The sequence below is a fragment of the Sprattus sprattus genome (assembly GCF_963457725.1).
Source record: "Sprattus sprattus genome assembly, chromosome: 16".
In the NCBI taxonomy this organism is placed as follows: Eukaryota; Metazoa; Chordata; class Actinopteri; order Clupeiformes; family Clupeidae; genus Sprattus; species Sprattus sprattus.
The window spans coordinates 24,133,057-24,147,657 of NC_137914.1; the positions used below are offsets into that span (position 1 = coordinate 24,133,057).

The following is a 14,601-nucleotide window of genomic DNA, read 5'->3' on the forward strand; positions in this document are numbered from 1 at the left end:
ACTAATTTTCACATCCATAACGATAAAGAAACTGGTGTGTGTATTCCCACCCGACAGTAGCCTATTTTACAGGGTGCTCGGACCTCTGCGAGAGGTGTGTGAAACATGCAAGGGGTCACACCAGTAAACTCAGCTATGAACTATTCTTGCCATCTTTAGCTTAGGGAACCATCTTAACAGTTAGTAGTTGCTAACGTGTGTAACTCTTATTTGGATATGAAGTGAATATGAGGTCATGTTAATATGAAGCAGCACAGACATAGCCTGGCCATTACCAGCCTGTGACTCCATTTCTTTTCGTCAGTCAGTCTGGCACAACCCCATGCATTTTCGTTTCCGAGATGGGCGGGTGCTTAGCTTGAGGTTTAAAATCATTGGAGTTCCCTTAACCAATCAGCAACGTTTGGTAAGCATTCGGTCTGTCTCTCCATTACTAACGGGGCCATCTGTTAGATTAAACTCTTCCCAAAGCCAGTTGGGAGAAGAGCTATGACGTCCTTTCCAATCATAAAACTTATGTTCTCCTCTTCATTTTCTGATGTTCTCGAGAGTTGAGACAATGCTGGTAAACTACAAACTCCGCAGGACTACATGCACCTCGGCAAGGCGAGTTTTGCGTCACAGCTCTGAACTGTTCGCTGATTGGTGCGGTTGTAGGGTGAAGCCTGGAAACGATGTTAGGTGGGGTTAGGCCAGACTGAGTATGAGCTTGAAATCAATTCAGGCGGAAATACGTAGGCTGGTGTCACCAGGCTAGCACAGACACCCTGAGGGTTACCTTTTTTTTTTTTTTTTTTTTTAAACATATATGCTAACTTACATTGTTTACAGGGGAGAAATGAAAACAAAATGAAAACAAAACAAAACAGAAACAAAAAGTACTCAATCCGTTTCATCATCCAACCAACCATCAACATCCATGTTGTTATTCTCAAGGAAGTTGTAGAAAATGTTACATATTTCCCAAAACTGGTCAAGTCTATTTTTTGTTGTGTAACTTATCTTCTCTAAAGCTAAGTAAGAAGTAATTCCCCTCAACCATTGTGATGTGGCACAGGGTGTATCTGATTTCCATGAGAGAGCTATACATCGCTTGGCTTCCAGAAAACAAATATTCAGTAGAGGCCTAACTTTTTTAGAGGTAATGAAGTCTTCTAGATAGAGATTCAATAGGCACAATTTAGGACTAAGAGGCACTTCCTTGCCAATGATTTGGCTAGCAAGGTCCACCACCTTACTCCAAAAAGAAAGTATCTTTTGACATTCTCACATACAATGAAATATGGTACCTTTTTGGTCTTTACATTTGAAGCAGGTATCAGGTATGTTAGGGTTTAAGTGGTGCAATTTAGCTGGTGTTATGTACAGTCTACTTATCCATTTATATTGTAACAGTTTGGAGTCTGTATTTATGGATTGGGTCTGATTTAGAAAACATGCCTCTGACCATTCCCAGGGGTTAAAGCAAAAAAAACTTTTTTTTATGTGTGGGTGAGTGCGAGGGGGGGTTTCGTCCTGTAGCGAGGACACATTTACAGGGTCAAAAAACAAACAAACAAACAAAAACATTTTTTGAAATGAATGATTGCAGATTATGGTTGGACTTTTGAAACTGCAATACCAAGAAAGGTCAGCAATAGTACTCCACCTCACTACAATATGGTACTAACACTCGTAGCATTTACGATTTCTTTTGATATCAAGTTCTGCTGCTAAGCTTTGTCCTTAGAAGATTTCAAGATGACCTACAATCACAAGGTGACAGGTTATAAGGGTATGTGAAATTCAGTCAGTGGAAGAAGATTTGATTTGCAACCTATTAATTGAGGATATATGAAAAAGGACAGTGATTCACTTTTTAAACCGTTAAAGTGCAACAGTGAACTGTAGATAATACTGTAGTTTTATATTGCAACATTTCCATAATTACTTTGTTCAAAAGAAATAATCGTAAATTAAAATATACATCTTTTATTCTAGCATAAGTGCTGAGGCATTGGCTATATACATGTTCCCTGCCTGGCAAGCGTTGCGTTTTAACTGCGTTGTCATCTTCACCAAAAAAACGAACGAGGACATTGTCCATGTTCATATTAATCGTCTTTTAAAGTCTGGTGTTATGCCATGTGTGTTAAAATAGCTGGCATGCTGATTGGATATTGACAGTTTAGTCAAAGCAATTATGTCTTCAGCTATTTTTGGGATAAATTCACCAGGGGTTGGGCGAGCCTGGAAGACAGATTGTGTTCTGCGATTAGCGTACACACGCGTATTTTCAGGGCACATACACGGTCAGTTATGGATGCCGTTACATCAGCCGTAGTTGTTGCTCCCGGTTAAAGCGTTGTGTGTTGGATAGCGCGAACAGCTGCTCTATGAGCGGGGTCTAACTCATGACGTGGAAGCACTTTTTTGAGCACAAAGTGCAGAAGCAAGCACCTGCTCTAAAACTTTTTACACCTGCTACCAAAGGCTTACTATCCTTCCCTATCTCTTCTATCCATGCCCAGCGGCATAATTTTTTATTTCAATCCTTTATCAACTAAGAGGGCATCTTCCCAAGGATTCTTGAACTTACTCTCCTTCGGTGTGAAGGTATCTCTACTTTGGCATCTACGTAGCATAGGCAGAGCAATAATGAAAAGTCGGTGGTGAAAGCCCATTTTCCTAAGACCCGCCCCCGGTGATTCTCTAAGGTTTTGGGTGTTCTATAGGCATTGAAGCTCTTAATCAATCTATTCATATGAACAAACAAATCTCCATCTAACATTTAGGACCCTGTCATTGTAGCAAAAGCTATCAATGGGAGGGCTAATGACCTTGAACCATGCACGCAGAGGGTGCAGAAAACGTGAGCAGCATTTCAGCAAAATTGAAATGTACTGTTATTCTTCGGTTATGTCAACAAATACATATGAACACTGTCCATTAGGGGTCTTGAAGGGCCATTTGTATTTATGACAGTGGGATAAAGTTAGCTGAACTCCGCAGCTTTTAGGGGAGCTTAGTAGCGAAAAATACCAATTCTCCCTGAATGGGCCTCTAAGTGATCCAGAGATGGAGTATGACAAGAAGAGTTGGAGAGGGATGGATAGATGAGAGAGAAAGATGTGAGTATATGATGTGCCTCTTATCAATACTTATTAATACACAGGTGCGGTCAATCTCTGCTTCCATTAATTACAGTTGATATATGAAAATAAAATGAATCTAAACATTACTTAAATAGGATCTGTCTGGCAATGTGAAGTAGGCTTTAAGGTCTCAAAAAGCAGTACATGATGTCGCAATTTAAAGACATTTCAGAACAGATGAGAATTGATGTCTTTGACATCCATCAGGTTACGAAGCCATTTCTAAGGCACTGGGACTTCAGCTAACCATGCTGAGAACCATTATGTACAAATGGAGAACATTTGGAACAGTAGTGAACCTTCCCAGGAGTGGCCGGCCAACCAAAATAACTCCAAGAGTGCATTGAAGACTCATCCCGGAGGTCAGAAAAGTCATTTCTATTGTTAACTATATCCTAATAGCAATGGGTCATTTGCACTCACTGTAGCATTCAACTGTTGCAGATGTGTTTTTGTGTGAGCGCATATGATATGGGCAGGCAGAGGGAGATGTATGTGACCTACATTTGAGTACAATCACATTTGAATACATTCATTATGCCATAGGCTATGCCTAATTCCCATTTAGAATGAAAGGTAAACCCTTTTTTTAAGGGTTGCACAGTGTTTGCGCATACCCTACCCCGACCCATGTCAGTGGCACTGTCAAAATGACAGACCCAAACCTAGGCAGGTCATATCTCTGCCTTTTTCTGGTTAAGGAGGACCTGTGAAAACCTTTAGTGGCAACTAAGGGCCTGATTCATTCAATGGTCTTTGCTCTGAAACATTTTAGGATTTTGGAACATTGTGGGATTTGATTGCCATATGTTAATTCCTTGTAAACACTGCCCAAACACCTATTTAGCTAATAGTAAAGATGCAGGTTGCGATTCTGGGGAAAGGTAGTTGAAACCTCAGCTCAATAACCAATCGAGTTACACCCCTACCTTCCGTGGAGGGGAAGCAAAGTGTTGATTTGCTGGAATTGCTTATGGCTCGGTCCGAGCCTCTATGTTTTAAAGAGCCAGGACTGTGTAGTAACACTGGGGGTTTTAAGCGGGCACTCTTGACGGAAATATATAGGACTAGATGAGTAGCAATTGGCTGAATTTGACAAACTGTAACATATTGGATTAGAATCGCGGACTACTCCTTTAACATTAGCCGTCTAAGAGGCTACAAAACATCAACGTTATCATGCTTTGATCTGACACAAATACAATCTTAACTAACCTCGCTCTGGAATTCCTCAGGATGTCAGGATTTAACGTTATTCCCGTTACTGGTCGAGCGACCATCAGAGGTATATTTTATTTTGTAATGTCACAGCTGAAATATGACATAGATGAGGACTGCCAGCGATAACTAAACGTTAGCTATTCAATCATAATTGCGATGCTATTAAAAGGGCCAGGAGAAATTAGATCCTCGGCAATGCAACACTGGTAATTCAAAGGTTGTTTATGTTATCTGAGATACTGTAAAGCCCATGTACCTCAATTGAAGTCACACATGTCAAAACATAAATTGGCCTACATAAATAGGGTAACTAGCTCGCTAGTCAGTTACCTGCTCGAGTGAAACCAAAGCTTCCTTTAAAAGTCCAACTTCCGGCCAAATTTAGACTAAAGTGTACCAAAATAAAAGTCAGCTCGAAGCCCCTAAAAACGAATGATATTCTTGGAATTACCAGGAGGCCTGCACTCTGGGAACGGAGCGGCCTTGGAGGGCAAAAGGGGACGACTAATTCCTTGAGGTAGTTTGGAGCCAGGTCGTTTAGGGCTTTATACAGCCGCGGAAAAAATTAAGAGACCACTTCAAAATTATCAGTTTCTCTGGTTTTACTATTTATTGGTATGTGTTAAAGTAAAATGTACATTTTTGTTTTATTCTTTAACCTACTGGCAACATTCCTACCAAATTTCAAATAAAAATATTGTCATTTAGATAATTTATTTGCCGAAAAATGACAATTGGTCAAAATAGCAAAAAAGATGCAGTGTCTTCAGATCTCGAATAATGCAAAGAAAACAGGCTCATATTCATTTTTAAACTATACAATACTAATGCTTTAACTTAGGAAGAGTTCAGAAATCAATATTTGGTGGAATAACCTTGATTTAAAATCACAACTTTCATGTGTCTTGGCATGCTCTCCACCAGTCTTTCACATTGCCGTTGGGTGACTTTATGCTACTCCTGGCGCAAGAATTCAAGCAGCTCGGCTTCTTTTCATGACTTGTGACCATCCATCTTCCTCTTGATCACATTTCAGAGGTTTTTTATGGGATTCAGGTCTCGAAATTGGGCTGGCCATGACAGGGTCCTGATCTGGTGGTACTCCATCCACACCTTTACTGGCCTGGCTGTGTGGCATGGAGCATTGCCCTGCTGGAAAAAACACTTCTCAGAGTTGGGGAACATTGTCAGAGCAAAAGGAAGCAAGTTTTTCTTCCGGGACAACGTTGTACTTTGCCTGGCTGAGGTTTGTAAAAGACCATAAGGATTGAACCAAAGCGGACTGGAGGGTCTTCTAAGTTCGTCTTCTCTGATGAGTCCGATGCCAACGTGATGTTCAAGTCTCTGTAACAGGATCTGATGATCTATAGTGTCGAAAGCAGCACTAAGGTCTAGGAGAACTAGTATTGAGGTGCACCCATGATCAGATGCGATTAGTAGGTCATTTAAGACTTTGACTAAGGCCGTTTCAGTGCTGTGGTGGGCCCTTAAACCGGATTGGAGGGTTTCTTCAATTTAGTTTTGTTGTAGAAAAGAAGTAAGTTGCTTAGCAACTAGTTTTTCAAGTATTTTTGACAAAAAAGGGAGGTTAGATATGGGTCTATAGTTAGCGAGATTATCGGGATCAAGGTTAGGTTTTTTCAGAGATGGTTTTATCACTGCTATTTTGAAAGATTGAGGGACGTAGCCTGAGATTGGTGAATTATTCGTTACATTGAGTAATGTCTCACTTAATAAGGGAAGTGCATGTTTAAGTAATTTTGTGGGGATAGGGTCTAATAGGCAGGTCGATGATTTAGATGAGAGGATCAAGGAGTTTAGATCAGGGAGGTCGGTGGGTGCGAAGAATTCAAGGATAGCACCCGGATGAAGGGGTGTTGCCATGGCGCATTTTGGAAGGGGTGTAGGGTCATAGAGGGGGAGGAAACTTTGAATTTGTTCTCTTATTTTGAGAACCACTAAAGATTATGGGAACTGAGTGTTCAATTGTGTTGTGGTTTTTTGTTAGCCTAGAAATAGTGTTAAATAGGAACTTTGGGTTGTTTTTATTACTATCAATCAATGAAGAATAGTAAGCTGACTTCGCCTCAGAGAGTACTCGTTTATATCTTAGAAGACTATCCTTCCACGCCAGGAGGAATACCTCAAGTTTGGTGGAGTACCATTTCTTTTCTAGTTTTCGTGTGGTTTGTTAAAGTGCACAAGTCTGATCAGTGTACCATGGGGCTAGTTTTTTCAGTTTTCTTATTCTCTTTTTTAGTTGTGCAACAGCGTCAAGGGTTGAGTGCAACGCATGTGTGACGCCTTTAGTCAGTAGGTCGATATAAGGTGGGGAAGTGCATATGTCATTTGCTTTGCCACCATATGCTGGCATGGTACCCCAAGTCGTTTTCTAACTGACTTATTCATGACAAATTTTTCCACCACTGAAATAGAAACTTCACACACAGTCAAAGGCCATCTTACCAATGGCAAAAGCCCAATCTGCAAGCACCATCATTTCAGTTTACCAGGTAAGAATTTCTTATCAATAGTACTTGACAGGCAATTAAATTAAATTCAATTAAATTCAATTTTATTTATATAGCGCCATAACAATACAATTGCCTCTAAGTGCTTTACAGAGCCCAGAGCCTGAACCCCCTTAGTGCAAGCACAATGGCAACAGGAGCAAGAAAAAACTCCCTGTTAGGCAGGAAGAAACCTTAAGCAGAACCACAGCACATAAGGGGGGACCCATCTGTTTGAGGTCGGCCGGGTGGAGATAGGAAGAGGGGAAGGGGGAGGGTTGTGTGGCAGAAGGGGAAGGGAAACAACAGGGGTTGTACACAGCCAGTATTTAGTCGATGTACGTAGTATATATACAGACATCCGGTGGTAAATACATGATACAGGCAAGACCAGTTTAGTGGGTATACACTGTGCTCATAGGGTTACTGTTACAGGGGTAAGGGAGTAGGGACAGAGAAACATTTCAGTGGTGGCAATAATGTATATTGTATATAAATGCTAGCATACGGTATGGGGTAGAACAATGATTTCTCAGAGCTCTGAAACCTTTCCTCGGTCACTGAATGTGGAATTGTTCCACCTGCGAAAACTCTTGACAGGGTTTTCCTACAATGGGAGAAATCTCCTCACCATCAATATAAAACCCCTTTTCCACCAGTTTTTTTATTGATAGAAATACTTCTATTTTTGCTAGGTTTCACTTTCATACTTGCCCATTTCAGATTGTCATTTAACTTGGCCCTCGTTCATTGCTCATCTTGAGTAGACAGCAGGTCTGCAAGATCATGCCACACAGGAACATCTCTTTTCCATTGACTTTGTGTGGATCAACAGTTCACCAGCAGTGGAACAACCGTTGCTTGATGGGTGGCCACTTGATTTGAAAAGCCAGGTACCAATCGCATACAAATATTTATTTCCTACCATTATACTAAATATATAATTTATACCGATTGAAATGATTCAACTGATACATTTTAGGGCTGTTTAAGGATCAGAGTTTATTCATAAATTATTGAATATTGTCTGTCTGTATTCATGTTTCAGGTTTAGGTTTATTGGCCAAGTAAGTTTATACAAGGAATTTGACTCCGGGTTAAGTGGCTCTCAGTGTACTTACACAAAATATACATCACAAAACAACACAACACAACAGCCTAAGAAATATATACAGGGAGGAATGGCTATATACAGGTGCAGTAAACTGTAAACACAACAAATAGTGCAAAGAAGTGGAGATTACAAGTGCAGAGATACATATTAAATGGTTAGAGAAATTGGGTAAGAAGTACAGTATATTCAGCCTGTATTTTGTATTTAAGAATAAAAATAAAAGATCCTTGCATATTTTCCTATGTGTTTGAAAAAGAAGTACTTGTTACTGTAAAAGTACTGTTTACATCAACTTAAAGAAAATGGAGAAAAGAGAAATGGTGACTGTGAAATGTAAATATATTTATTGATAAATCAAGAAAATTAACTGAAGGAAATGGCGGTGAAATAACGATTATAAAACAATTGGGTTTAATAGAATATTAATAAAGCACGCTAAAGTTGAAGAATGGACTGGAGGCAGAGTCAGTTTCAGTTGGTTTGTATTTCACCATGGACACCCCTCTCGCTGTTGGTTCAAGAACGGTCTAACCTGATAGCAGTATGCTATCGCATTTATACAATTCAGGCTACAGTACAAAGGGAGAGGGGAAGGGCCACACCCTTTTAGGTGAGAGAAGGGGGGTGGGGGTTACAGTCAGAGGTTCACCTATGGGGGGATGATGCCAGGACACAAGGCCTCTAGCAGGAAGAGGGGGAGGGGAGGGTCACATGTCATTTGCATTGGATCTCAGTGAGACAGACCTAGTACACATTTAGAGTGAGTTGTAGATACAGAGCAGTACATGTTTACCTATAGTAATAACAATAATTCCAGTTCCATCAGGTTCTATCGCGTAATTTAGCTGTTTCTGATTGGACGAGAGACGTTCCATGCTATAGGTTATTCGTCAACATACCTACAGTTACGGGACTTTTCACAGCTAAAAATAAATCACTCCGCGATTAAACATTTGCATTGATGATAACCGTTAATTCAAAGTTTTTAAAATTCCAAACCAAGACGTTGACAATGGAACTATTTTTTGTTGCGGAGAAACAATGGCGAAATAAAACTTTTTTAATCAATAACATCGTGTTGAAATGTTAATTTGTTGACTGTAGAATTGTTTTATAAAAGCAATATGGCACTCGTGGGAGTGGGGTAGGTAAGGGATAATCCCACGGGTGTTGTTGCCTACGCCACTCGGCCTTCGGCCTCGATGGCAACGGCTGAACACCACCCGTGGGATTATCCCTTACCTACCCCACTCCCACTCGTGCTATATTGCTTAATTAACAAAAGAGAAAGCAAACCCTCACACAGTCTTCGTAGGTATCAAAAGGGGATCTAAACTGCTCCCGCTCAAACAAAAGGACATTGGAGTATGGTGAGTCTAGCTGAAAGCGTGCCAAAACCCACCACCACACACCACCATATCTACAATACACATAAACTAAAAAGGTTACCTTTAAACTAAGCCCAACCGGGTAGATCGCGTCCAAAACGAGTAATGACAACAAACAAGGATAAAGCGGGGCGCCAGCAGAGCGCCAAGCAGCAGGCCCGACATAGAGTCCGACCGGAAGCGGAGACGAGGTGTGGCTGGAATGAAAGGGGGAGAGCCAACGAGCCAGAGAGAGGGATAAAATGCAAGATGGGCGAGATGTTGCATTTAGAGTCACTAATGCTGGAATATAGAAATCTGGAGAGAAGTCAGATTCTGTGACAAAATGTTTGTAATGGTTGTAAAGAAGGGGAGTGGAAACAATTAGAAACATGGCAAATGAAATCATACACATATCAGGATGAGCATAGCATACATGTGGTAAATGTACACAGTACATACAAACATAATGTGGTTTATACATGATACATACTGGTAATATTTTGTATAATTGGTGACCATGGATAAACTGGAAGTATGAATGGTATGAATAGCCTCACTCAAAATGGCTGACAAATAGTACCCCTGAGAGGCAGACAGCCAGGTTGAAGATTAAATGACTTTGCCACAATTATCCCAGGAAACAGGAGTGGTGCCAAACACCAACAAGTTTGGATTGAGTAAAGTTAAAGGATGGAGTAAGTTTTAATAACAAACAGCCAAACACAAGAAGGTAAGAGGAACCAGGTTCCTTTAAAAGGTATATGATCAGCAATTCCTACTTGGAGATCATCCATGGACTATCTTTTATTCTGGCTTAAAGACTGCAATAAACTTCTGGGGCCGTATTCACAAAGCCTTTTATCTTACCACTAGGAGTTCTCCTAACTCGCGCTAAAACCTTTTACGTAGGAGTAATTTCTTAAAAGTGATTCACAACGGCTCTGAGACCTACTCATACTAAGGATAATACCAACTCCTAAGCTTAAGATAAAAACTCCGTTGCTATGGATGACGACGATTCTCATGCACAAGTTTAGAAGGGGTGAGGACGGTGATTGGTTGTTGACAGGCTCTCTCATTAAAAACTCATTTGTGACGTCCCTCTAACAATCCCACTATATCAACTGAAAATAAGAGAATAACCTAGGCTTCAAATTAAGTCATATTAAATAGTTATGGACAGTGCAGTTAGCAGAATGCACACGCATGATGACAAGTTTGTGCATCCAACAGGAATGACACTTTGCACGATAAGATACATAGAAAGCGATCAATATATAATATGGCAATTGCATGTAATCAAGGCAGTAATAATTAAAGCACCCAGCAAACTGTTAGGCTATTATATTTCCAGCCCTTGACCACTTCAAATATCAGCACATACGGCCCTTCATGCCCTCCAATCTTAATTGATCAAAGCGAAACGAGCGTGAACCGTAGCCTAGGCGAAAGCCTACTGGTCCCAGGACCAATAGCCACTGTCACCCCAGCGGCATCCAGCTGGTAAATTCTCAAAAACCTGCGACCGCTCTCCGTTGAAATGCACGAGTCATCGGTACATCCAGGCCACGGTGGACGAATTATTGTAATGTGTGTCCTGTCACTGGACATTCCTGCGATCGCCATGGAATTTACTTTTGATATTGTGTAATTTGGCGATTGTCCAAAAGCAACTGGATAAACTGTTGGATGATGTGGGGTCTACAGTGATAGTTTGATGAATTAAACGGCTGACTGATGATTTCCAGTGTCGTCATTTGCGTTTTCAGCAAAGTCAAATAGGCTATCTTTATGTTTCCAAACATTTTACTTCGGGACACATCGTTGTTTAAAGGCGTCATTGCATCCCGCGCTAATTCTACGACAATATTAATACCTTCACGGTTTAAGCAATGTCTTTTATCAATTCCAAGTCGGCTGCAGCCATCTTACGATTTTTTGTGAATAGGTCTTAGTGATTTAGGAGTCCTCATGAGGAGTTTTAAGCTGTCCTAGACTTAGGTAGCCTGGATACCAGCCTGAACTCCGCCCACAAAATTTTTGGTCTGGGAGATTCAGTCTGGAGTCGAGTTAGTTGGGAGGGTTTAAACGGCCCCGAAAAGTGATCTGACCATTCAAATTGTAAGGGCGGGCTTTATACGTTGATGGACAGATATAGATAGAATACCGGTATACATCGAACAAAGATGGCGCCGTCTCGGAAGCTTAGTGGGACATATTTTATATGATTAAAGCTATCTACACGACTTTTATGTGTCTACATTGACTCGGTTAGTTGTGTATACGCAAAACGAGTGTTGCCGAGGATTATAGGTCTTTACTGAAGCACTCTAGAGCATTGATAGGTTATGCTAACGCGTAGAAAAAAAGAACATTAAAACAAATGGTAGCTTCTAGCCTTGAGTGCTAATTAAGTAACGTGAGCAGGCATATCTCAACAGATATGACAGCGCATTCATTTTGAAAGAGGAACAGAGAAACGCGATCAAGGCATTTGTCGATTGAAAAGATGTTTTTGCCGTCCTTCCTACGGGATCAGGTAAAAGTTTAATCTATCAGATGGAAATACTACGTTGCTCTGATTGGTTCTAGGTATCCAATTCAGCGAAGAGGAATTTTCTTTCCTGGTTCGTTGAAACACGCCCCATAATCACAGCCCAATAGTTCGGTCTCAGACTCATATTCTGACTAGAATTATGAGTATGACATCGTCAGGCTAAGACTTAGGTGCTACTTTTAGGGATAAAATATTTTGTGAATTGCTCTTAGTAAAAAAAATTAGGAGTCCTACATTTAAGACTGACACGCCCATTATTTTTTTTTTTTTTTTTAAAGTTTAACCCATTGACATATTTTACTAGAGAGTCAGTTAAAATTTTCAGTGACGTTAAGTCTTAAAATATAACCGCAAATACCGTAGCGTATAGTCGCACACCTGCACGCAGTAGTTGACCTGATTTACTTACCTGTGTTGGTGGTGACGGATTTACAACGCCCATTATTTTTAGGAGTTTCTCCTAAATTCGCCACTTATGAGCTACTTTTAGCCCTAAGATTCTTTGTGAATACGGCCCCTGATCTGCACATTCAGCCTTTGGACTCTTGTGGAATTATAGTGGTCTGCCCGTATATTTTGCCCTTACCAACATGGCGGCCGCGTTGGACTTTAGCAGGCAATGCTACGTTTACGTTGTCATTGTCAACTAGGAAGTAGGATGTTCCAAGCTGCTTGATGCACAAGTAGCCACTGTTAGCTCCCATGAAGCAAAACTCTTAGTTTATCCTGTTAACAGCATCGAAAAGAACAGGATCCACTCAAAGGGAGACGACACAAGTATGTAGGGTAAAACGGGATCATTTCAGAGTACGACATAGTTTGGTAGGCGCGATTATTCAAAATCCCCATGTTATTTCCCCATAGGGGAAATTTAGACACGTAACTCCATAGACTACAAAGTGACGACACGTCCTCAGAGGTCTTTCCACCTCCAGTAGACCCAGGAAGGGTTAAGGCTGTTTAGATTTTTACCGCATAGCGACATTTCTATTTTTTGAGCTGTCCACGTGTACAGAACTAGCAGGATAATTTAAACCTGACATGTGTTGTGTCTGTTGGCTAGCTTGTGTACAATAAGTGAGCTATCGATACTTAAATGACATTTTCTTCCTCGGTTGTTGGTTGACCAAATTAGGTCAATCATCTATAGCGTTGTAAATCCGTCACCACCAACACAGGTAAGTAAATCAGGTCAACTACTGCGTGCAGGTGTGCGACTATACGCTACGGTATTTGCGGATATATTTTAAGACTTAACGTCACTGAACATTTTAACTGACTCTCTAGTAAAATATGTCAATGGGTTAAACTTTAAAAAAAAAAAATAGACTCTGCAAAACTATGTAGACCGGTTATTCCAGTTAACTACCAAATCTACCAACGTCATCTAGCTAGAAAGATAAGCTAACGCAAGTCACTTGAGTGTTCTATGGAGTGTGGGAGTCACCGTCGTTATTTTGTATGCGGTGGATTAGCATTTGTGCACCTTCCGTTTTCTAAAAGCAATAAAATGCAGATGCTCGAAATGCTCTATGTCGACTCTGTATCCACCATATACCCATTATAGCTCTAAAATATATCTGCTGCTATTCCTAGACAAATAACAGACTACAAGGCAAGTCACTTATCTTGTGCGTCACCACTTTCACAAGGTGAGCAGAAGCTAACCATAGCTAGTTTCACTGATCAGAGAAGGGGGTGAGTGTTCTCACAACAACCACGAAGTCAATTTAAGTAAAGGCATTACCTAAGGATTTGATTGCCACAGTCGGCTGAATAAAATAAATCAGATGCTAGAGCTGACCTGCCTAGGTTAGGGTCTTCTGAATCTGCGGAGTGTCAAGTTTCTGTCAACTTTAGAGTTGTCTGTAACCATGGATACCACTCTAGAGTCCCTGGTGTTGCCTGACAGTATTGATTTATGCAGCGAAGTTGTGTTTTCCATTCATTTCTATTGGAGACAGACGATTATGACGTAGATGAGATAATTGCTCGAAGCTAGCGAAAAAAGTTGGTTAAAGTTGAATCTTATTCAAATGAGGAGCACATTTCACTAGCAGCGGCCAATCAGATTTTTTTGTTTTGTTGTTGTCTTTGACAGTTTGAAAATGGCAGAACTATGGCGCCATTCGGTCGTTGAATTTGCTAAAATAAGGGGTTGTTGTTGTTCATGGTATGCTAGATATTTTATCCTGTGCTTACTTCAACAGAATGACAGTTCTGTTATAGAGTCAAGTGACTGGATAGCCTACTAGCTTGCTAGCTTCAAGACTGAATGTCTGCAAAAGGGGGGTTGAGGGTTTTGACTTTTAGTCTAGATTTGGCAAGGGCCGGTTTGGCGTGGGCTAGTTTCTGCTGTGCAACAAGTGTAAAGAACAGTGCTCGTGAATGGTGATGACTGTATCTTGCCTCTTGTAGGCTATGACTGAATGTTGCAGCTGTGTAAAATGTAACATTGGTAGTGTGGCAAAATGAGGCAGACAGCAGACAAGGTGCAGTGTTGGGCTCTTTCTTTCCCAAATAGTGCTAACGGACACACCAGACCCCATTTCACACATGGTGCTAACGGACACACAGACCCCATCTCACACATGGTGCTAACAGACACACAGACACCAGCTCACACATAGTGCTACCAGACACACAGACAACACACAGACCCCATCTCACACATAGTGCTACCAGACACACATAG

The 14,601-nt window shown here is 40.8% G+C and overlaps 2 protein-coding genes across 4 annotated transcripts in view; one reads left to right on the forward strand and one right to left on the reverse strand.

Moving 5' to 3' along the window:
- The window catches only part of mib2 (MIB E3 ubiquitin protein ligase 2), a 64,947-nt gene extending 60,237 nt beyond the window's left edge, over window positions 1-4,710 (reverse strand). Inside the window, exon 1 of one of the 2 annotated variants that reach the window (XM_080853664.1) lies at window positions 4,686-4,710. The gene's annotated coding sequence lies outside the window, so the exon portion shown is untranslated. Of the gene's footprint in view, window positions 1-4,349; window positions 4,375-4,685 lie in introns of those variants that run through there. The other variant, XM_080853663.1, reaches the window with a different exon arrangement.
- Window positions 4,711-12,566: 7,856 nt separating this feature from the next.
- The window catches only part of sdf4 (stromal cell derived factor 4), a 28,402-nt gene continuing 26,367 nt past the window's right edge, over window positions 12,567-14,601 (forward strand). Inside the window, exon 1 of one of the 2 annotated variants that reach the window (XM_080853576.1) lies at window positions 12,567-12,683. The gene's annotated coding sequence lies outside the window, so the exon portion shown is untranslated. Of the gene's footprint in view, window positions 12,684-12,871; window positions 13,085-14,601 lie in introns of those variants that run through there. The other variant, XM_080853577.1, reaches the window with a different exon arrangement.